At 39.4% G+C, this 20,390-nt stretch overlaps 1 protein-coding gene across 1 annotated transcript in view; it reads left to right on the top strand.

Annotated features, from left to right (window-relative positions):
- Window positions 1–3,210: 3,210 nt before the first annotated feature.
- Window positions 3,211–20,390, top strand: part of FHIP1A (FHF complex subunit HOOK interacting protein 1A) — a 225,921-nt gene continuing 208,741 nt past the window's right edge. Inside the window, exon 1 of the mRNA XM_012783711.3 lies at window positions 3,211–3,567. The gene's annotated coding sequence lies outside the window, so the exon portion shown is untranslated. The remainder of the gene's footprint in view (window positions 3,568–20,390) is intronic.

Below are 20,390 nucleotides of genomic sequence, written 5' to 3'. Positions count from 1 at the left end.
CCCCTGGTACTTAAGTACCCTCTTTGCTTAATTTTTCTCTGTAGCATTTTTAATTATATGGCAGTGCACGTATTTTCCTCATTTACTTATCATCTGTCTCTCCCACCTGGAAGGTAAACTCCATGAGGGCTGGAATTTTTACGTTTATGTTCTCTGCTATGTTCCCAACTCCTAGAAGAGTGCCTAGGATTCAAAAAAGCACTCGATAAATATTTGTTGAATAAATGAATGATTCCATCACATTCCAGCTGTTAAAGCAGGCCAAGATTGTCTGCTGTGCAGAATGTCTCAGCTTCTACTCTGACCTCTATCTTCTTTGCTCTTCCCCATCTGTTTACTTAGGAGCCACTTTTTTATTTTTAATTTTAAATTATTATGGGTGCATGGTACTTGTATATATTCATACGGTACATGTGATGTTTTGATACATGCATACAGTGTGAATTAATCAAATCAGGATAACTGGGGTATTCATCACCTCAGGTATTCATTATTTCTTTGTGTTAGGAACATTCCAATTCCACTCTTTTAGTTATTTTACAGTATACCCTAACTTATTGTTGATTATAGTCACCTTGTTGTGCTATCAAATATTGTTCATTCTATTTAACTATATTTTTGTACCCATTAACTATTCCTACTTTATCCCCCCTCCCTACTACTCTTTTCAGCCTCTGGTAACCATCATTCTATTCTCTGTCTCCACAGATCAATTGTTTTTAATATTTAGCTCCCACATATGAGGTGAGAACATTTGAGATTTGCCTTTCTGTGATTAGCTTATTTCACTTAATATAATGTTCTCTAGTTCCATGCATGTTGTTGCAAATGGCAGGATTTCATTCTTTTTTATGGCTATATAATATTCCATTGTATATATGTACCAGAGTTTCTTTATCTGCTCATCTGTTGATGGACACTTAGGTTGATTCCAAATCTTGGATATTGTGAATAATGCTGCAATAAACATGGGAGTACAGATATCTTTTTGATATGCTGAATTCCCTTCTTTTGGGTATATACCTAGCAATGGTATTGCTGGGTCATATGGTAGTTCTATTTTTAGTGTTTTGAGGAAATTTCTCCATAGTGGTCCCATTAATTTACATTCCCACTAACAGTGTATGAGGGTTTCCCTTCCTCCACATCCTCACCAGTATTTGTTATTGCCTGACTTTTTGCTAAAAGCAATTTCAATTGGGGTGAGATGATATCTCATTGTAGTTTTTGTTTGCACTTTTCTGATGACTAATGACATGAAGCATTTTTTCATATACCTGTTGGCCATCTGTATGTCTTCTTTTGAGAAATGTCCATTTGGATCCTTTGCCCATTTTTTAATTGGATGATTTGATTTTTTTCCTATTGAATTCATAGAGCTCCTTATATAGTCTAGTTATTAATCCCTTGTCAGATGGGTAGTGTGCAAATATTTTCTCCCACTCTGTGGGTTGTCTCTTCACTTTGTTGATTGTTTCCTTTGCTGTGCAGAAGCTTTTTACCTTGATGTGGTCCCATGTGTTCAATTTTGCTTTGGTTGCCTGTGCTTTGGCGGTCTTACTCAAGAAGTCCTTGTCCAGACCAATGTCCTGAAGCTTTCCCCAATGTTTTCTTTTAGTAGTTACATAGTTTCAGGTCTTTGATTTAAGTCTTTAATCCATTTTAATTTGATTTTTGTATAGGAGCCACTTCTTGATCATACTTGTCACAGGTGAAAGGCTGGTGAATACAGAGAGACACTCCCAGCAAGTGCAACCTGTATTCTTGCTGTCATCCACAAGCACACTAGTGGTGGTAGACAGCTATGGAACCAAGTGTGAAGTTGGCATCCTCCAACTACCATGATTGCAAGAGAGAACTTGAACTAGATATACCTGTTTTTGGTTGTCTCCTGATGTCACTCACTGCAAATGAATAGAGGAAAATACTTCCTCCCAAAGAGAACTTGGTGAGGCTCCAGTAGGATGCTGCTGCAGTGGAAAACCCCCATATCCGCCTTTGCAAATGGGTGTGGCCCCACCCACTCATACTGTGGCTCACCTCAAGTTTCAGGCACACCAAACACAGGGTCATGAAAATGCAGAGGGAGTCTCTAACCAAGAGTTTCGGATTCCTCCTGGGGGATTATCCAGAAAGCAGAGCCTTGACTTTGCAGCCCAAGCATGTAAGGGGCGTGGGAGACAGATAGTTGGGGAGGCTAAACGGAGCTGCCCAGCTTGGCAGTGTGCACAGCCTGCAGTCTCAGATGGAAAGGCCTGGAGCCAGGCAGGCCAGGCCACCCTGGGTCGTGAAGGCGGGGCTCTGCCCAGGATGTCCAGGCACTGGGCTTTGTCAAAAGTCACCACCAACCAGGGTGGTAGGCAAATGGATCTTGCACACCTGCTCTCCCATCCTGCGGAATCCCGAGTTGAGGAAGTTCCATCTTTATTGTGGAACTGCACAAATGAAAGAGCCCTCGCTTTTTTTAGGGGGGGGTACTGTCAGTGAACGTGTGACGCACACGCATAGTCCCCAACCCCAAACCTACAAACAACTCTGGTAACACCGAGATTAACCTTAAAAAGCAAAACAGAACAAAACAGCACCCCCCCCCATCCTAACACATTAACGTCTGAGACCAAATTTCCCCCTGCCCACTTCAGGCAGTTTGCCAGATCAATAACAGTCTTCATTACTTGACTCAGCTCTATTAGGACTGTATTAGCGTTTTAAAATTCAAGCCTTGGACAAAAAAAAAGAAAAACAAAAAAGGGGGGGGGGTGAGAGGAAATGGAGGGGGGCAAGGGCGCCAGTGGCCGCTGTCAAACCTTCGGGAGGTGAGAAATCTGAAACGTCCGCGACGTGAGGCGTTGTCTGCCTTGCTCCACTTGGCAGAACCACAGACGTGAGCCTTTCGGCGGGACCGGCGTAAACGTCTGTGTTTTCTGTGTGGCGGTGTGTGCGCGCCAGTGAAGAGGTGTAGGTCTGGCAGAACGCGAGCCCCCTAGGGCGAGGCGTCCTCCGTCGCGCCCCGCTCAAGTTTCAGAGGAAACTTTCCCTCAGAAGCTCCTCCTCCTTCACCCTGGAAACCGGCGCGGGGAGGGCCTCACGGCGCCGCCCGGGCTCCCGGCGCACCTGGTGGCAGCGCGCCCCAGGCGGCGGGGGCGGGGCCGCGGCGGGCTCCCTCGGGCCGCCCTGCAGGTTGGGCCCCGCCCCGGCTCCGGCCCCGCCCGCGCTCCCGAGGGCGCGTGGGGGGGAGGGGGCGAGCCCGGGACTCGCGCGGCTCAGCCACCGGCTGACGCACCGTCGGAAAGTTGCGCTCCGACCTTCTCGCGTCCTACTTTCTTCCCCGGTACTCCTGCGGAGTTTGAGGCGGGCCGGGAGCACCCCGCCGAGACCTGCGAGTGGCAGGCCGGGTCGCGGGGGGAGTGTCCCGGACGGGGCGACGACCCGGCTCCGCTTTCGTCGCGGTGCCCGGCGCGGGTGGCAGCTCAGGGGCCCGCGTCCCCAACTTTCTGGACTATCCTGAGGACACTTGTCCAGCAAGTTCCGCACTACGCGGGGAGGAGGAGCCCGGGCCCGCGACAGGTACGAGGCGTGCTGACCTGATATTGGCGCTTGAGGAAGTTTTTTATTTTAGGGGGTTGAAGGAGGAGGGAGGGTCGCAGTGTCTCTTCCCAGCATCCCCCAGCTGGGCAGGAGAGGCAGGTTTTGGGGCCGGGACCGGCTGGGAACACCTCGAACGAAATCGCTGCGGGGGGGGGGCGGGGTGGCTCCCAGGGCTGTGGGCTCCTGGGCTAGGTGTAACTCAGTGACTGACCCTGGGGGAGAGAGAGCCAGCTTGTTTTGACGAAGGAAGATGTCACTAGGGCTCTCCACCCGTTTGGTCTCCGGGTCCTACGGGAGGAACAGGCAAAGGCGAAGAGATCTGGAGTTTTCCTCTCCAAACCTCCTTGCTTACACCAGAGACCGAGGCGGTGCCACTCTGAGGTTTGCAGCACTTTCCTGGTGTAAGGTCTTGTCGGGCGGCTTGTTGCTCAATTTCATAAATTCTCTGGTGAAACTGCGTTCAGGTCTTGATTGTTATTGAGAGAATGTGTGTATGCGCTTGTGTTTGTGTTTTCCCTGGGCTCAACAAAGGTCCCTTGTTAGCTCCACTTCTGCTGCCTTATTTCAAGCTCGGCTAGAGCGAGGTGTTGGTGGTGGCGGGGGCAGCCGTGTTTTCTTGGGACTTTGGGAATCACGTGAGCAGATGTAGTGAATTAGCCCAGTTCTGTTCCAGCCTCCGGGACCCATCCATTCATAAGAGATCCAGCTTCCACTATTTAGTAGGTGCTAAAGCCCTAGCCATCCAAGGACAGGGAAAAATCCTTGGAGGGAAAGAGCCAAAAATTGAAAAGGAGAGACAACTCCTCAGGAGGAGGAGGAGTAAACAGTGCCTATCAATTTTTGCTTCCCTGTAGATTGGGCTGGCTCCCTTTGCTTCTCTGGAAGGACTCTGCTATCAAATTCATATCATTATGAAGTCAGCTGCTCCCTACTAATAACCATAGCAGTCCTGATGAAATTATATAGGTCATTGAAAAATAATTCCTGCTTAATCACCTTTATCCTGTTATTAATGAGAAAAAGATTTCCTCTCCTTAATGTACCATGCCTGCTTGCCAGGGTCACCTGCCTGACGTCAAGTTCACTTGTACACCTGTCACTAGACAAGAAGCTGTCCCTGAAGCTGCCCAAACCTAGTGAACCACAGCTGAAATCCACGTTTGGAGAACTTCAGTCGTCTTTGGGCAGAAATTGAGCAGGAAATTCAGCCCATAAATTTACTCTTTGATATAGCATACTTGTTGGCTTTAGATAACTTTTCAGATAATTAAAGGCATCTCCTTTTTGGCTACAGTTAATCCATTTCCACAGAGCTCATAAGAATTATGTTCATGCCTATCTTGAAATAAATTATGTCAGGGTCCCATTTGTGGTTTGTCCTATAGCTTTAGGAACAGGATTAAACTGTGCGGTATGGATGGAAAGGAGAAGAGAAAGTGGGCATCACTGAAATAGATTCAGAGAGTGATTTAGAGTGGTCTAAAAATTTAGGCCCAACTGCCCAGCTAGTTGCCTTCTTTCTTCTAACGTTGAGGCTTTTAATGTAGGACTTTGAAGACTAGAAATGAAATGAGTGTTTTATTTTTACAGAGTCCGAGTAGTGCATTGCTGGAAAGTTCTGTATCTCCTAAGTTTGGTTCAAAACACTTGCTCTGCAAAGTTCTTTCTATAGAAGAAACTCAATGGATAATGACTACAAATTAAGAAGCAGATATACAAACATTATGTAGAAATATGGAGGCAAATATTAGAAGAAACAAAGGAATGTCCCTGAGGAGTAAAATTATATTCTCGTATTACTTTTAAAAAGAAAATTTGATAAGGAACGTCCCTTCTCCATGCAAATATAAAACAAAATTGCTTTCTCTGATCTCTGCTTAGATACTTGATCCTTGTATACATTTTCTCATAGAGCAATACATAGGCCGATTGAAGATCTGGGCTCTGAGGTTCTGGCTTTGAAACACAATTTGCATCTACTTCACTCTTAATTTTAGAAACTTCCAACTCTTAGGTTTTAGCTCAGGTAGGGGAATAGTGCTCAAGAGTCATCAAAAATTCCAGGGATTTCTTTTGTAGGGATCTCTTAGTAAAGATAATTACAGACGTGCACCTTCCTATAGTGCCTTATGATTAACAAAGTGCTTTCACATGTACCTTATTTGTGATTTTACCATTTTGCAAAGGGTGCTATTGTACTTAGGCTACACAGGAGGAAAATAGATGAGGTTCAGAGGCAATAAGAGACTTTTATTTGTCTGCATTGCTTCTTTATGTTGTGGACTTAGACCTGAATTTAGGATTTCTGATTTACAGGCTATGCCTTTAATTGTTTCCCTGTTGTATTTTGTGAAGTAGTTGGATGTGAAATGAGATCTTATTTCTTATTAACCAAAATGTGAGCTTCTGTGGAGACAGGATAACAGGACTATACAAAAATATGTACATATATACATATATATAAAATATATGTACATATATAAAATCTTCATATCTTTAGTATCTCCAGAATGTAGCTGTCCAATGACATTGAACTAACTTCCATTACATTTGGGAGGGAAATCCTAGGGGTTGGGGTAGATGAATAAATGTCCCAGTAGATTGAATAGGGAACTTTTAGTAATGTCCAAAATTGAAAAAAAAATGTAAATAGCAGTATAAGTGTGTGATTTACAAATATGGAAATAATTACCAAAAGAAATAATAGCTAGAAGAGTTGAAGGACTTTTTTGGGGGGAATGGAACTCAGGGGTGAGGAGGAGCTGGGCAGAAATCTGCAGTTTTTGGCTATGTACGTTATAATATTAGATAACATTTTATACTGTGTGCAGTGTATTTTTTTTTTAAAATCCCCTTTGACAATGATAGAGTAAGGTCTGTTGTTAGAATTTTAGAGCCAAAAGGACCACAAAGATTGTTTATTTCTAGTTCTTTCATTTTACAGGTGAGGAAATTGAGGTATTGGAGTTCAGATGTTTTACCGAAGGACACATACTGGTAGCTGTAGAGACAAACCTCTCCGAGTACAAGTTCACACCCTTTGCCAGGCAGGTGGAAATTTCCCCGATGCTAGTGATTCCTCAATTACCTTTCTAGACAATTCTTTCTCTTCCTTCTATCTAGTTTTTACAGTGTTTGAATAGGTTACAGCAGTGGTCCTCAATCTTTTTGGCACCAAGGGCCGGTTTCATGGAAGATAATTTTTCCACAGACCGGCTGGCAGTAGGTGGGGGGGGGGGGAGGTGGGGAGGATGGTTTCAGGATGCTTTGAGCATGTTACATTGATTGTGCTGTCAAACCTGTTTGCTAATGATAATCTGTATTTGCAGTTGCTCCCGAGCACTAGCATCACAGCCCCAGCTTCAAATCATCAGCTTTAGATTCTCCAGTGGAGCCCGCAACCTAGATACCGGGCATGCGCAGTTTACAGTAGAGTTGTGCTCCTTTAGAATGTATGCCGCTGCTGATCTGACACGAGGTGGAGCTTATGCAGCCTTGTGAGTGAGGGGGAGAGGCTATGAATACAGAGGAAGCTTACTTGCTGCTTGCTTTCCTGCCACTGCTCACCTCCTGCTGTGTGGCCCAGTTCCTAACCAGCCACTACCTGTACCAGCCCAGGTGTTTGGGAACCACAGGGTTATAGGACTATGGATTCAAAAGTAGTTATCTCTAATTCCTCATATTTCCTCTTTGAAAATGCTTTAAATAGCTTTAGAGTCTGCAAAGCTGTCCTTTTATTTGTTGTTAATTCTGTAATTACTTTTACTTAAAATTAGAGATGCTCAGTTTGCAACTATTTAGAAGTTGGCCATGTTGCTCAGTTGAATTTGGTAAAAAATGGAATTTGGGCTAAACTTTTTTTTTTTTTTTTTTTTGAGACAGAGTCTCGCTTTGTTGCCCAGGCTAGAGTGAGTGCCGTGGCGTCAGCCTAGCTCACAGCAACCTCAAACTCCTGGGCTCGAGTGATCCTTCTGCCTCAGCCTCCCGGGTAGCTGGGACTACAGGCATGCGCCACCATGCCCGGCTAATTTTTTTTTTTTTATATATATATCAGTTGGCCAATTAATTTCTTTCTATTTATAGTAGAGACGGGGTCTCGCTCTTGCTCAGGCTGGTTTTGAACTCCTGACCTTGAGCAATCCGCCCGCCTCGGCCTCCCAAGAGCTAGGATTACAGGCGTGAGCCACAGCGCCCGGCCTGGGCTAAACTTTTAACCTTAGAAAATATTACTAAGGGGAGATGTTAAAGGGGCTTTTCCGGAATCTGTGTGTTGCTTAATTTCTAAGTGAGGATACTACTATTTTCTAAAAGAGAGGTAGAGACATATGATATTTTAGAGCTATTAAAAAACGTTAACAAATTTTCCATTTTCTTTTTATTTTTTCTTTTTTTGAGACAGGTCTCAACCTGTTGCCTGGGCTAGAGTGTAGTAGTGTAATCATAGATCGTTGCAACCTCAAACTCTTGGGCTCAAGTGATCCTTCTGGCTCAGCCTCTCAAGTAGCTGGGACTACAGGTGTGTGCCACCACACCTGGCTAATGTTCTGTTTTTTTGTAGAGACAGTATCTCACTATGTTGCTCAGGCTGGTTTTGCACTCCTGGGCTCAAGTGATCCTCCCAACTCAGCCTCCTGAAGTGCTGGGTTTATAGGCATAAGCCACTGCACCTGGCCCTTTTTCTTTATAAATAAGATTTTCTCTTACTTCCCTTCCATTTGTATCACTGACTTAAAATGAAAATTTTTTCTGATTATATACATAATGTATATTGTTCAAAATCCAAACATTATAGAAATAGGTATTTTTTTCACCCCAGATTTTTTCTCTCTATAAAAATAAATTATTAATGAGGTTGTTAATAACGAATGGCGTAATACTGTGCAACTTTCAACTTGGGTTTTCTTTTTGTTTTTTAAAATTTTTTTTAAATTTAATTTTTTTGAGGAGGGGGGTTCAATACAATATCCTTTTTTTTTCTTGTGAGACAGAGTCTCACTCTGTCACCCTCGGTAGAGTGCTGTGGCATCATTATAGCTTACTGCAACCTCAAACTCCTGGGCTCAAGTGATCCTCTCGCCTCAGCCTCCTGTAGCTGGGACTATAGGCCTGCACCATAGTGCCCAGCTAATTTTTCTACTTTTAGTAGAGACGGGGTCTCACTCTTGCTCAGGCTGGTCTGGAACTCCTGAGTTCAATCAATTCTCCTGCCTCAGCCTCCCAGAGTATTAGGATTATAGGTGTGAACCACCTCGCACGGCCTTAGGTTACTTTTTATTTTTAACCTGACAATATATCTTGAAAATGTTTCCATGATCATATGTAAAGATCATCTCATTTTAACTGACTGTTGCATTGAATAGATATATCACTGGTTATTTCAATGAATTCCTGTTGGTGGGAAGTTGGGTTGTCTCACATTTTTCCATATTAAGAATAATGATTTAGAGAACATCCTTCAAACGTCATTGTATACTTACTTGTTTTCTGTAGGAAAGCTTTGTGAAAGAGTCATAGGCATGAAAATGTTAAATTTCTTCAATTTACACTTCCTCTAGTTCTGTCTTTTTGTTTTTAGTTATGTTAACACTGTCTTTCTTTCTGAATGAACAAAACTGGATATAGAATTATTAATACATGGCCAGGCACTGAAATAAGAGGTCATCACAGTGAAAGGTGCTGAGTTTTTAGGTAGGACTCACCTCATTTCCTCACATTTCAGGTTCTTTTTGGTTTTAATGTTTTCCCCAAGAGAAGATAATAATTGATAACAGCTATAAAAATACTCTGCAGTTGTTGGATGGGCTGTTAATTAGCTTTTATGGAGCATAGTTTTTTCTTTCTTTTTTAACATTTTCTTAAGAACATTATTCTAGGGCATGCCATTAAGGAGTTCAGAAAACCGACTAGGTTTTGCAGAATGCAGAGGGAGTGTATTTTAGCTCTTATCCTTGGATTGTTAAAGTTTACTTGTGTTGAAATATTGGTCATGGGTCAATTTTAGGATATTTGGGCTTGTAGAAAGTGCTAGGAATTGATTTTCCTATTTGTGTGTGGAAAATGTGAAATAAGATACTTTGGCTAAATTTCATGACTTAAGCTCATTGAGGCGGGAACATTTTAGGAATTCCTCTGGCAAAGTTTTTATTGACCATCTATAAGAGTTGATTGATATTCTCATTTAGTCTAAATGTTTTTCTTAACCATTTTGTTAGAGTAGTATGTTTTATTCCTCAAAATGAATATCTTCTGTTTTGTTTATGTGTTCATGGGACTTTTATTAATACTTGGAATTCTTTCATTTTAGGTCGATTTTCTTTGTAATGTATTAGAATGAGTATAGAAAAATATATTTACATGTATAAATCTCTGTGCACATATATATACACCCTATATCCATAATATACACACATATTTATTGTACACACGTATATAATATATTTATGCCTAAGTGTATATATAGTGATATAAGGTTTGTTTTAAAAAGATCATCAGACACTATAGCACACTAGTCTGGGTAACAGTGAGACCCTGTCTCAAAAAATACATATATATATATATATATATATATATATAATTTTCAGCAAGTCATTTAACAGAAAACTTTGTGCATGCTCGAAATAAGGATGATGTCTCCATATTTATTAGGAAAAATGTTTCTTGATTTTTTGGTATGAAAAATTTAATATATAAGAATTTCTTAGGACACAGGAAACTTTATAGTTTGTATATACTCATATTTTGATTTTTTGTGGGAAAATGCAGCATGTCTAATGTGTAATTCTTGATTATTGCCTATTCTGTAACACTAAGTCATGTAAAAAATCTCTGTAATTTGTCTACATTACAAAATGTTTGCACTTTTGGCTTATTTTAAGCAAGACATAGTAGTTTAAATGCTTATGAAAAATCTTACAACAGGAATTTCACTGACTTTGATTTGCTTCAGGAAACACCAAACTACCTGATATTTACCTACTGATTATATTAAAAACTTAATGGTTTTTATCATTATCAGCTTGATTAAGTTTGACCTCTGAATTTCTTCTTTGTGCTGTTTAGGACCTTGCATGTCCTATTTGAAAAGTACACTCTGGAGTTGCTATAGATAGTAAGAACCAGCTTCCAACGGTTGGGGACTGGTTGTATTACACCTTCCCTTTTTTTTCCTTAAAGTAATCCTGCCTATTTATCATGCCTTGGGATTGGTTTGTCACTGAGGAGTGGTTATTCCTTCACAGTGAATCACAAAATGAGTAGGTTTGACAGGGTTTCCTGACTCAGCCTGGCTGATTCAACATGCTGAGTAAGGGAGAATTGCTCTCTGTCTGCCTGACTGTCTTCGAGCTGGGACATTGGTCTTCTCCCCTCTTCAGACTCAGACTGAAACTGCAAATTACATCATTGGCTCTCCAACTTGCCCAACTGCACATCTTGGGACTTCTCAGCCTTCATAATCACATGAGCCAATTCCTTACAATAAATTTCTTTATAAGTGGGCGCGTGCACAGACACACACAGACATACACATGTACACATTCACATACATCTACTACTGGTTTGTTTCTCTGGAGAAACCTGATGAATTCTCAAGGTGTCTTTGATCTGGTGCCCTGTGCAAATCCTTTGCTCTGGCTGCCTTGCTGGTCTTCTCCTCATTCCAGAATGCCACCCTGCCTCTTTCTTTTTCTCCATCTCTGTTGGGACCAGTCCTTCCTGTTTCCACTTATTTTAGTGATGTGCATTCTTCAAAGCTTAAGGCTGAGGTATTGGCTTGCAGATATTTTTGCTGTCATCTGCTTTGCTTTGTCTCTCATAATTCCTTTTGCTCTGCCTCTGGCTAAGTCTTTTCATATCTTCTTCTTCATATATGCTTTGTAGCACATTTGGCTCAATAATTTTGAATAAGGGTGAAGGAGAAGAAATATGGAAAATGAACAGTATTTTCCTAGGAAATTTGAATTTGTCAAATTTTATGCAAATTTCACTGAAGCACAGTGCGACTTTCCTTATTTTTCCTGCAATTGAATGTAGTTTTTGAGGAACATCATTGGAGGTTTGTATAGCCCTGAACTAGAGGCCTGGAGTCTAGAATGAGCATATGGTTTGTGTTAGTGAAAGAGGGTAAGGTAGATTCAGTGTGGTTAATTTGAAGTGGTTTGTTGAAGAGTTTGAATTGATCTGATAGGACAAATTCTGAGAACTAACATTAGATTGACATAATTGTATTGGATCCTGGATTTTATTATTTAAAAACAGGTTTTATATTGTAGGCCAATTGTAGGCCCATTCTCGTCTGTAGCTGTTCTTTTAAGCTCAAAGTATTGCAGACCCTCTGCACTTTTTACCCCACTTACCCTGTTCTCCTACACTTGTCTTTTAACATATAACAGTTTACTTTTTTATTATGTCTTTTGTTTATTGACTGTCTCCCTGAGTAAAAACATAAAGCTCTATGAAGGGCAGGAATCTTTGGCTATATTAGCTTTGGTAATCTTGGCTATACATCCCAAGACATAGACTAGTGCCTGACAATAAATGTTTGCTGAATTGAATGGGAGTTTGTCAACTTGGGACCCTTCCCTCTCCACATCCCCTTTGCTACTTAGGCTTTTTATTGCATCCTCTGGGAATTCTCTTTCTTTTTTCCTTCTTGTTGCTGAAGACTACCTCTATCTAGATCTGGTTAGTTCCTTCAAACCGTACAACTACCTGCTTCCCAGATCCCTGCCTTTGTAATAGCCACATCAATAGCAGAAGTAATTTACATTCCCTTGGCATTTCATGGTTTACAAAGCACTTTTCATATAGATGATCTCCTTTGAGGTATTCTTGAGTTTCTGACAGTGACTGTAGTCTTTAGGGCCTGCCTTTCACCAAAGTATGCAAGTTAGCAAAATATTCTCCCACTACAGGATGCCACCATTTTTTCAGTACATGCTGGGCATACCCTTCTCTGGGCTGTGCTGGTGCCAAATTATACGTGAAGAGTGTACTGCTTTGACAACATCTTCTGGCCCTTTAGGAACAATTATTATATGCCCCAGAAGACTGCCTATATGTAATAAGGTCCTCAAGTAAGGTGATGAAAATAGGAAAGGAAAAGTAAAGGAGCAGACCACTACCACCAAAGATTTAGGGGACACTTTTCAAAGAAGGCATTACTTGGCTAGATGCTGAATACACATTGTTGCCCCAAAGTTAATTTGATAGCTGGTACTCCATGTAGACCTGTCCAGAAGGAATTGGAGATATAAGCATGGAATTGAAAAAGTTGGCCTGAAGGATGCAAATTGTGTAGAGATAAGCGCTGATGACGTTTAGGCTCTCTGCTAGTAAATTGCTATCATTGTCTTCCTCGCCCCTCTCCTTGCTAAGCTATGAAGATGGAATCATTTTCTTCCTAAAGGCCTTCTGTTCTTGCCTTCAAGCCAAGGGAGTTCTCAATAAGTATTAGTGTCTAATGATGACATAGGAATAGTCCTCTGAGCAATTGTTGAGCTGTAGGTGTGTCACACATTGACAGCTTTTCACAAATCTCTTTTTGCTGTTTTGAAATATCACTGTCGGGGGAGTTGTATACAACTTGTTCTGACAGAGCAGTTTTAAATATTCATTCCTTTTACCCATTACTTTAAGAGACATGCCAGCATTTAGTCTTTAGGTTGCCAGTAGTAATTTTAGAGAAATTGTTATAACTTTGTCAAGATACTGATTTTCCTACAGCCAATTTATATATTAATATATTAGTGTTAGTATTTTTAATTATGAAGGAACATACACTTTGAGGTTAGTGGAAATTTGGGGGTTAAAATGTGGTCTTTGATCAATTATGCTCTCTGGTAAGATAATTAGCAAGTATTTAATATTGTGTGAGGCTATATGAGCATGGTAGAAAGAGGATGCAAATATGGTTCAAATCCCTGATCTACCAATTAGTAAATTAGTGATCTTGGGCAAGGTACTTTTCTTTGATGAACCTTAGTATCCTCATCTACAAAGTGGAGATAAAAATGCCCATCCCAGGGAGTTTCTGTGAGGGTTCAATAAGATAACACATGCAAAGTGCTTAATATGGAAGTAATAATCAATACATGGTAATTGTTACTTATGTACTGAGGCTCTATTAGCACTCTTCTAGGGACTGCGGAGGAGGTTCAAAAGGTGTGTAAGATATATGTCTGTGAAGCCACAAAAATGATGACAAATATGTACCTAACACACAGAAAATCAGGACAGTATATAATGAAATGTTATTTGCATAGAAAGGAAGTATAAGAAACTGGAAAGATAGAGGTCACTGTGGTCATAGTCTTCAAGAATCATAGTGGGGGTTGCATTATAATTCATTTGGTTATAAATTGTAGAAATCTAAACTTTATAGAAGAGTTATTGGCTCACGTGGCTCAAGTGTGGGAGAGGTGAGGTAGGTCTCAAGGAATCCAAAAGTGGGAACTCCTGTACCATCTAGACTGTTTTGTACCTGTGTCTCTCTTTGAGTCATTTTTTTCCACATGACTTGGGGTGTGAATGTAGCAAGCCAGAGATCAACTGGAGAGTGCCTGGCCTTCTCCCTGTAGTCTAAATTTTCAGAATCATGGCATGGTTCTAGTTGGCCTAGCTTCAGTGATACTTTCATCCTTGTGGCCAGAGGCACACATTACTGGATAATTTCTAGAGGCAGCCCCTTTTAGAAATACAAAGTTGGGCCAGGGAAGAGGAACAGTTTATTACAGGAAGGATTGTGCCATTCTTAGAAGAAAGGAAGTATGTTTTACTCCTGAGAGGGAAGAGGAGAGCTTGATCTGGTTACAGAGAAAGAGGTTTGTATAGCCCTGAACTAGAGGCCTGGAGTCTAGAATGAGCATATGGTTTGTGTTAGTGAAAGAGGGTAAGGTAGATTCAGTGTGGTTAATTTGAAGTGGTTTGTTGAAGAGTTTGAATTGATCTGATAGGACAAATTCTGAGAACTAACATTAGATTGACATAATTGTATTGGATCCTGGATTTTATTATTTAAAAACAGGTTTTATATTGTAGGCCAAGTATTTGAATTGGTAACTTGAGGACTAGGTTGAGTGTAGTTGAGAAGTTATATCCATTGATTGTAGACAAGGTGGCTTTTGTATTAAAGAGGCAGATATCTATCCTGGCACTACCTTAAAGACTAAATGCTATCAAGAATTTATCTTACCTTTCCTGTGGGGAAAAAAACAAAAAACCCACAAACTTGTATTTCAGAGTAACCAAATAGATGATTCAGATAAAATCTAGCTTTTAGACGAATTCCAGCTAATAAATGCACAAAGAATGATACAAAGACAATATTACCATTTTGTTGCTTCTAATAAAATAACAGATCTAGGGAATGATCACCAGTACCTGCTAAAACTTAGTCAGAAGTTGATGGAGAACTTTATAACCGATGGATTGGGCTAATTCACTGATCAATCTTATCATTACAAAAAGAAAGAACTAGATATTGTGACTCTCCTTATTTATTGTAATATGAAATACACAGAACCATCTATGTCGTTTTTTGCCAAAAAACTGAACATTGTTATGATTAAGCCGTTAGATATAACTACCAGTTTATAAGAAGCACAGGAAAAAGAAGACTATGTTAAACAATACCATGGAGATGTAATCAGCCAAATCCAGAATGTAGAAATTTCTGCAGGACAGATTACTCACTTTGTTCAGTAAATGGAAAAAAAAACCAAGGAAGGATGAAGAACTATTATTAAGAGACTTAAGAGACATATCAACTATGTTTGGATCTTGGTTTGGATAAATCAACTAGAAAGTTATAAGTATGTATTATGTATATAAAATCATGAAATAATTTGGGAAATTTAAATTCTGGATATTAGATAAATTAAAGAACTATTTTGTTAAAGGGATGATAGTGGCATTATTTAATAAAGAGTCTTATTTCTTAACGATACATACAGAAATTTTTTCAGATTATATGATATTGTATGGTTTCTTATGACTGTTATAACAAATTACCACAAACTGTGTGGATTAAAAAACAGAAATTTAGCCCAGGCATGATGGCTTATGCCTATAATTCTAGCACTTTGGGAGGCTGACACAAGAGATTTTGGGAGGCTTGAGGCTAGGAGTTTGAGACCAGCCTGAGCAACATAGCGAGACCCCTGTCTCTACACAAAATTTTTGAAAAATTAGTGGAGTGTGGTGGCACATGCCTGTAGTGCCAGCTACTTGGGAGGCTGAGGTCAGAAGATCCTTTGAACCCAGGAGTTTGAGGTTGCAGTGAGCTATGATGAGGTGACTCTGATCTAGCTTGGGCAACAGAGTGAGACCCTGTTTCCAAAAACCAAAACCAAAACACCCCAGAAATTTATTCTCTTATAGTTTTGGAGGCCAGCAGTCTAAAATCAAGATGTAGGCAGGGCTACATGTACTCATTCCAGAGATTCAAGGGGAGAATCCTTACCTTTTCCAGCTTCTGGTGGCTGTCCTTGGCTTTGGCTGCATTTCTTTGCTCTGTCTTTCCATCACTTTCTTCTCTATGTGTGCCTGTGTCTAATCTTTCTCTGCCTTTCTCTTGTAAGGATACATGTGTGCTTTGGCAGCACATATACTAAAATTGGAAAGATTCATGTAATTGTACTTCAGGCCTACCTGGATAGTCCAAGATAAACTCTTCCTTAAGATCCTTAATTTAGTCACATCTTTTACCATATAATATTCACAGGTTCTGGGGATTAGGAGTGGGGCCATTTTTTTCTATCTCAGATGTAATTATGAGATTTTCTTTAAAACAATCCAGCAGCAGCAAGCAGTAAAAATGGAAGATTACAATTGGCAGAATACAATTGGCCATGTATTGTTAACTTTTAAGCTGGGGATGGCAGTTCATTGTATTATTCTCTGTACTTTGCATGCATTTGAAAATTTCCATATTAAAAAGTAAAAACAAGCAATAAACAACAAAGATAAACTCTCATCTCAAGATTATTTAGTAATCAAGTCATCTCAGATTCTGGAAACTACAATATAAAACCTGATAAATGCAAGCCTCAGGTTTTTTTTTTTTCTGTTCATAAAAATTAGATGAGAGACTTCTGATATCCTGGTTAATCCTTCAGGTTCTTACCACCTTTTCAGATATATGTGCTTCTCAAGAAAAAGTGAATGAAAATCCCTTCACTTGTAATTTGGAAATTATAAGTGACCCTAGACTTACATAATAAGATAATCCATTTTGCTTCTTACTGTTAATACAATTTTGGTGAATGGATGAAATGGCATGGTTGTATTTGAAGACTCGTTGACAAGGTAGCTTATGACATCTTTGTTAAGTTGATGAAATCGTGAAAGAGTCAACATTTTTATTACAGGGAGGGCCTCATCTTTAAACTGTTTTAATATGATCATAAAATGTCCAAGTGAGCTGCAACTTGGCACATAGAGAGCACTCCCTGGCATAGCTTGGTTGTAATTAATATTTTTCTGAAAATTACTTTTATGTAGCCCTATAGTGTTATAAGGCTTGAGATTTTTATTCCAAAACCCAATCTATTGTATTGTTTTTCCTTGAAAACAAAAATAATGAGAGTTTTTGCAATTTCCTCTCTGCTGGAAAGATTTCAAAGTACAATTCAAGCATAACTGCACAAAGCAGAGCATACCATTTCTTAAAGAGCGATTGTGGCATATCAGAAGTGTAATATTTCTTAAAATACATATGCCTACTTTAGGCTTCAGTGTATGTCTTATAAATGATGATGACTGTTAAGATCCTATTATATTCAAATTACTTCACATATATTTTAATACCTTAATGATTTTTTAAGGAAGGAAAACAAATTCATATGCAGAATCTCTGTTTAAATAATGTGTAGATCGTGACTTAGATCACTAAAAGCAACATATTTAAAAGTGCACTTAGCCTTTAGTATTCAGTTTACTGACTTATTATGGTTTTATATTCTTTCCTCAGTGATTTTTATATTGAGTCTGTTTCTTTCCAAATCAAAAGCTTCATTTTGTAGGGGTGGTATAAACTCTAGTTGCAAAATCTCAAAATTAGACTTTTTTTTAGTTCATGGAATTAGAATTTAGATGGTACATTTGTTGTTGATATATGAGACTAGTAAAACCCAGCTCCTTTTTTATGTTTGTGTTGAGCTGTGGTGCAAATTGTTCTGTATCAGTCAGACAAAAACACGTGGCCAATTCAGTATAAAATTAGACTTTTTGTGGTATATGTATTCATATAGTCTTTAAGGCTGACTAACATTTTCAACTTCTTATGACATTGCTATGACACTGTAACCCAGACTTACTGCTAGCTATATTTTTTAAGGGTGTGAACTAGGGATAGCATATTATGATTTTAAAGAGATAAATAACTTCTCCATATGGATAAAATCATTGGTGAGGGGATAGATCTAAATTCTTGCACCCTCTTAGGCATTCTAGCTGCTTACTAAATGGTTTATTATGAAACTTGATGGTGATTATTAAATTTCCCAGCTATCCCATATTTTTAGAGTTGTAAAATCACCCAATTTATGTACCCTGTAATAAAGGAGAAATGATGTATGGAAATAATCAAGATAGTGGTTTACATTCCTCTTGATATAGTATTATGATAATCTGTTCTACATTTTTTAGTATATGTTTGTGTGCAAGGAAGAAATATTTACTCAGTAATATTTCTGAAGTTATATGTTGTTTTATTTCTCGGGTATAGCATAATTTTTCAGGACTACACATTTTTACATAAAATGAGATACCTCTTAAGCTTTGTTTTTCTCTTTGCTACTTTTTCTTCTTTATCTAAAACATGCTACAGAAATACAACAAATAATGGCGCAGAACGCTAATTGAAAAAGAACCCTGACATTTGTATGATGGCCTTTAGTTTGCAAATAATTAAGGAACTCTTAGGCAAAACCAAAACATTATCTTTGAGTAAATAATGGATACAGAGTCCAAGTCTTTACTGATTTTATATTCTTAGTATTTCTCAAATTCCTTCATTTCTTTCCATCTTTAAAACTCCACCTCTCTTCTCTGTTTTTACAGTAGTCTCTTAACTGGTCTTCTTGCTCCTACCCTGACCACTCCCCATTCATTCTCTACCCAACCCTCAGTAATATTTAGACAATGTAGATTTCATCATGTCATTCTCCCTCCCTCACTCTCTTTCCTATTTTAAAATCCATTTGGGGCTTTTTGTCACTCTTAAGGTAAATGAAGGTCCTTAATATGTGCAAGGTTCTCTGACTATCCTTCCAGCCTCATCTCATACCATTCTGTTACTAACTCTTCAATACTTAAGGACCACTATCTTTCTTTCAGTTCTTTTAATGTGTCATGCTCTTCTAAAAAACCATAGAGCCTTTACACATGCTGTTCTCTGTACTTGGAACACCATTCTTCCATCACCCACATCTTCTCCACACATCTCTATCTCAGTCCCCTTGGCTCAGTCAACTCCTGTTTATCTTCAGCTCAGACTTCATTTCCTTAGGGAAGCCTGTTTACACTAGTTGGGTCTCACTAGTACAGGCATTATGTCAACTTGTATCTTTTTTTCCATTGTACTTACTGGTTATAACTTACATGTTTATGTAAATTGTTTTCCCACCTGACTGTAAACTTCATGAGGGCAGGTAGTATGTCTGCTTTTGCTCACCATTGTATGCCCAGCACTTAGCACAGTACTTAGCATGTATTAAAGGAACCATAAATATTTGCTGAATGAATGAATAACATGAAAGAATGGAATCAGATATGGCCATTATCCAGTTGATTAAGTATACACACAGTGCCAATACCAAAGACAATGTAAAAACATGAAGTGTGTATTTGAAGACTTCAAGTAAGTCTTCTAGGAAGGTTGCCTGCTTATTCTCTACTGCTGTTGTTAGAAAGGACTTTTGGAGCAATTCTAAAGAATTGTCTTTAGAAGTCACTTATAAGCCCCATGAAGGATAAAAGCTCTATCCTTTTGCTTAAAAATAATATCCAGCTTGATGGTTCTCTTTATTTTCTAAATGTACTTCCAGCTTACAGATACCAGATTGCACTTTGAAAGAACCAAATTTGCCACAGTTGAAAATTTCAAAAGAATGCCATATGAATGAAGGCAGTTGTAAAAGAAGTATTTCTAAAATGTTTTGAGCATTTGTCAGGCAGACATTTTTGTATTAAGTTTGTAGTATTTAAAGAGAACAGTACTCTGTAGATGTGTGAATTTTGCTGTTTCTGTTAAAATATTTCACAAAACCACTATTCATGCAGTAAGGATGTTTCAGTTTTGCTTCTGGTCATGAGGAGTGATGTATTTTACTTTCCTGAGTCATTCACATGGTTTTATTTTATTTTTTGAAACAGAGTCTCACTCTGTCTCCTGGGCTACAGTGCCATGGTGTCAGCCTAGCTTACAGCAACCTCAAACTCCTGGGCTCAAGTGATCTTCCTGCCTCAGCCTCCCGAGTAGCTGCCACTATAGGTCTGCACTACACCACTCCTGCCTAATTTTTTCTATTTTTAGTTGTTTGGCTAATTTCTTTCTATTTATAGTAGAGATGGGGTCTCGCTCTTGCTCAGGCTGGTCTCGAACTCCTGAGCTCAAGCAATCCTCCCGCCTCGGCCTCCCAAAGTGCTAGGATTAAAGGCGTGAGCCACCACGTGCCCGGCCATTCATGTCATCTTTGTGCTTTTTCTCCTCCGTAGGCAAAATAAATCTTGCAGAATTTGTGTGTGTGTTTATTTTTTGTTTGTTTTATTTTTACCAAGAAGGAAAGTAGTAGGTTATTGAG

The sequence above is a fragment of the Microcebus murinus genome, chromosome 15 (genome assembly GCF_040939455.1).
Source record: "Microcebus murinus isolate Inina chromosome 15, M.murinus_Inina_mat1.0, whole genome shotgun sequence".
NCBI lineage: Eukaryota > Metazoa > Chordata > Mammalia > Primates > Cheirogaleidae > Microcebus > Microcebus murinus.
Note: the sequence above shows the minus strand (reverse complement) of the source record. Positions and strands in the feature narration are given on the sequence as shown.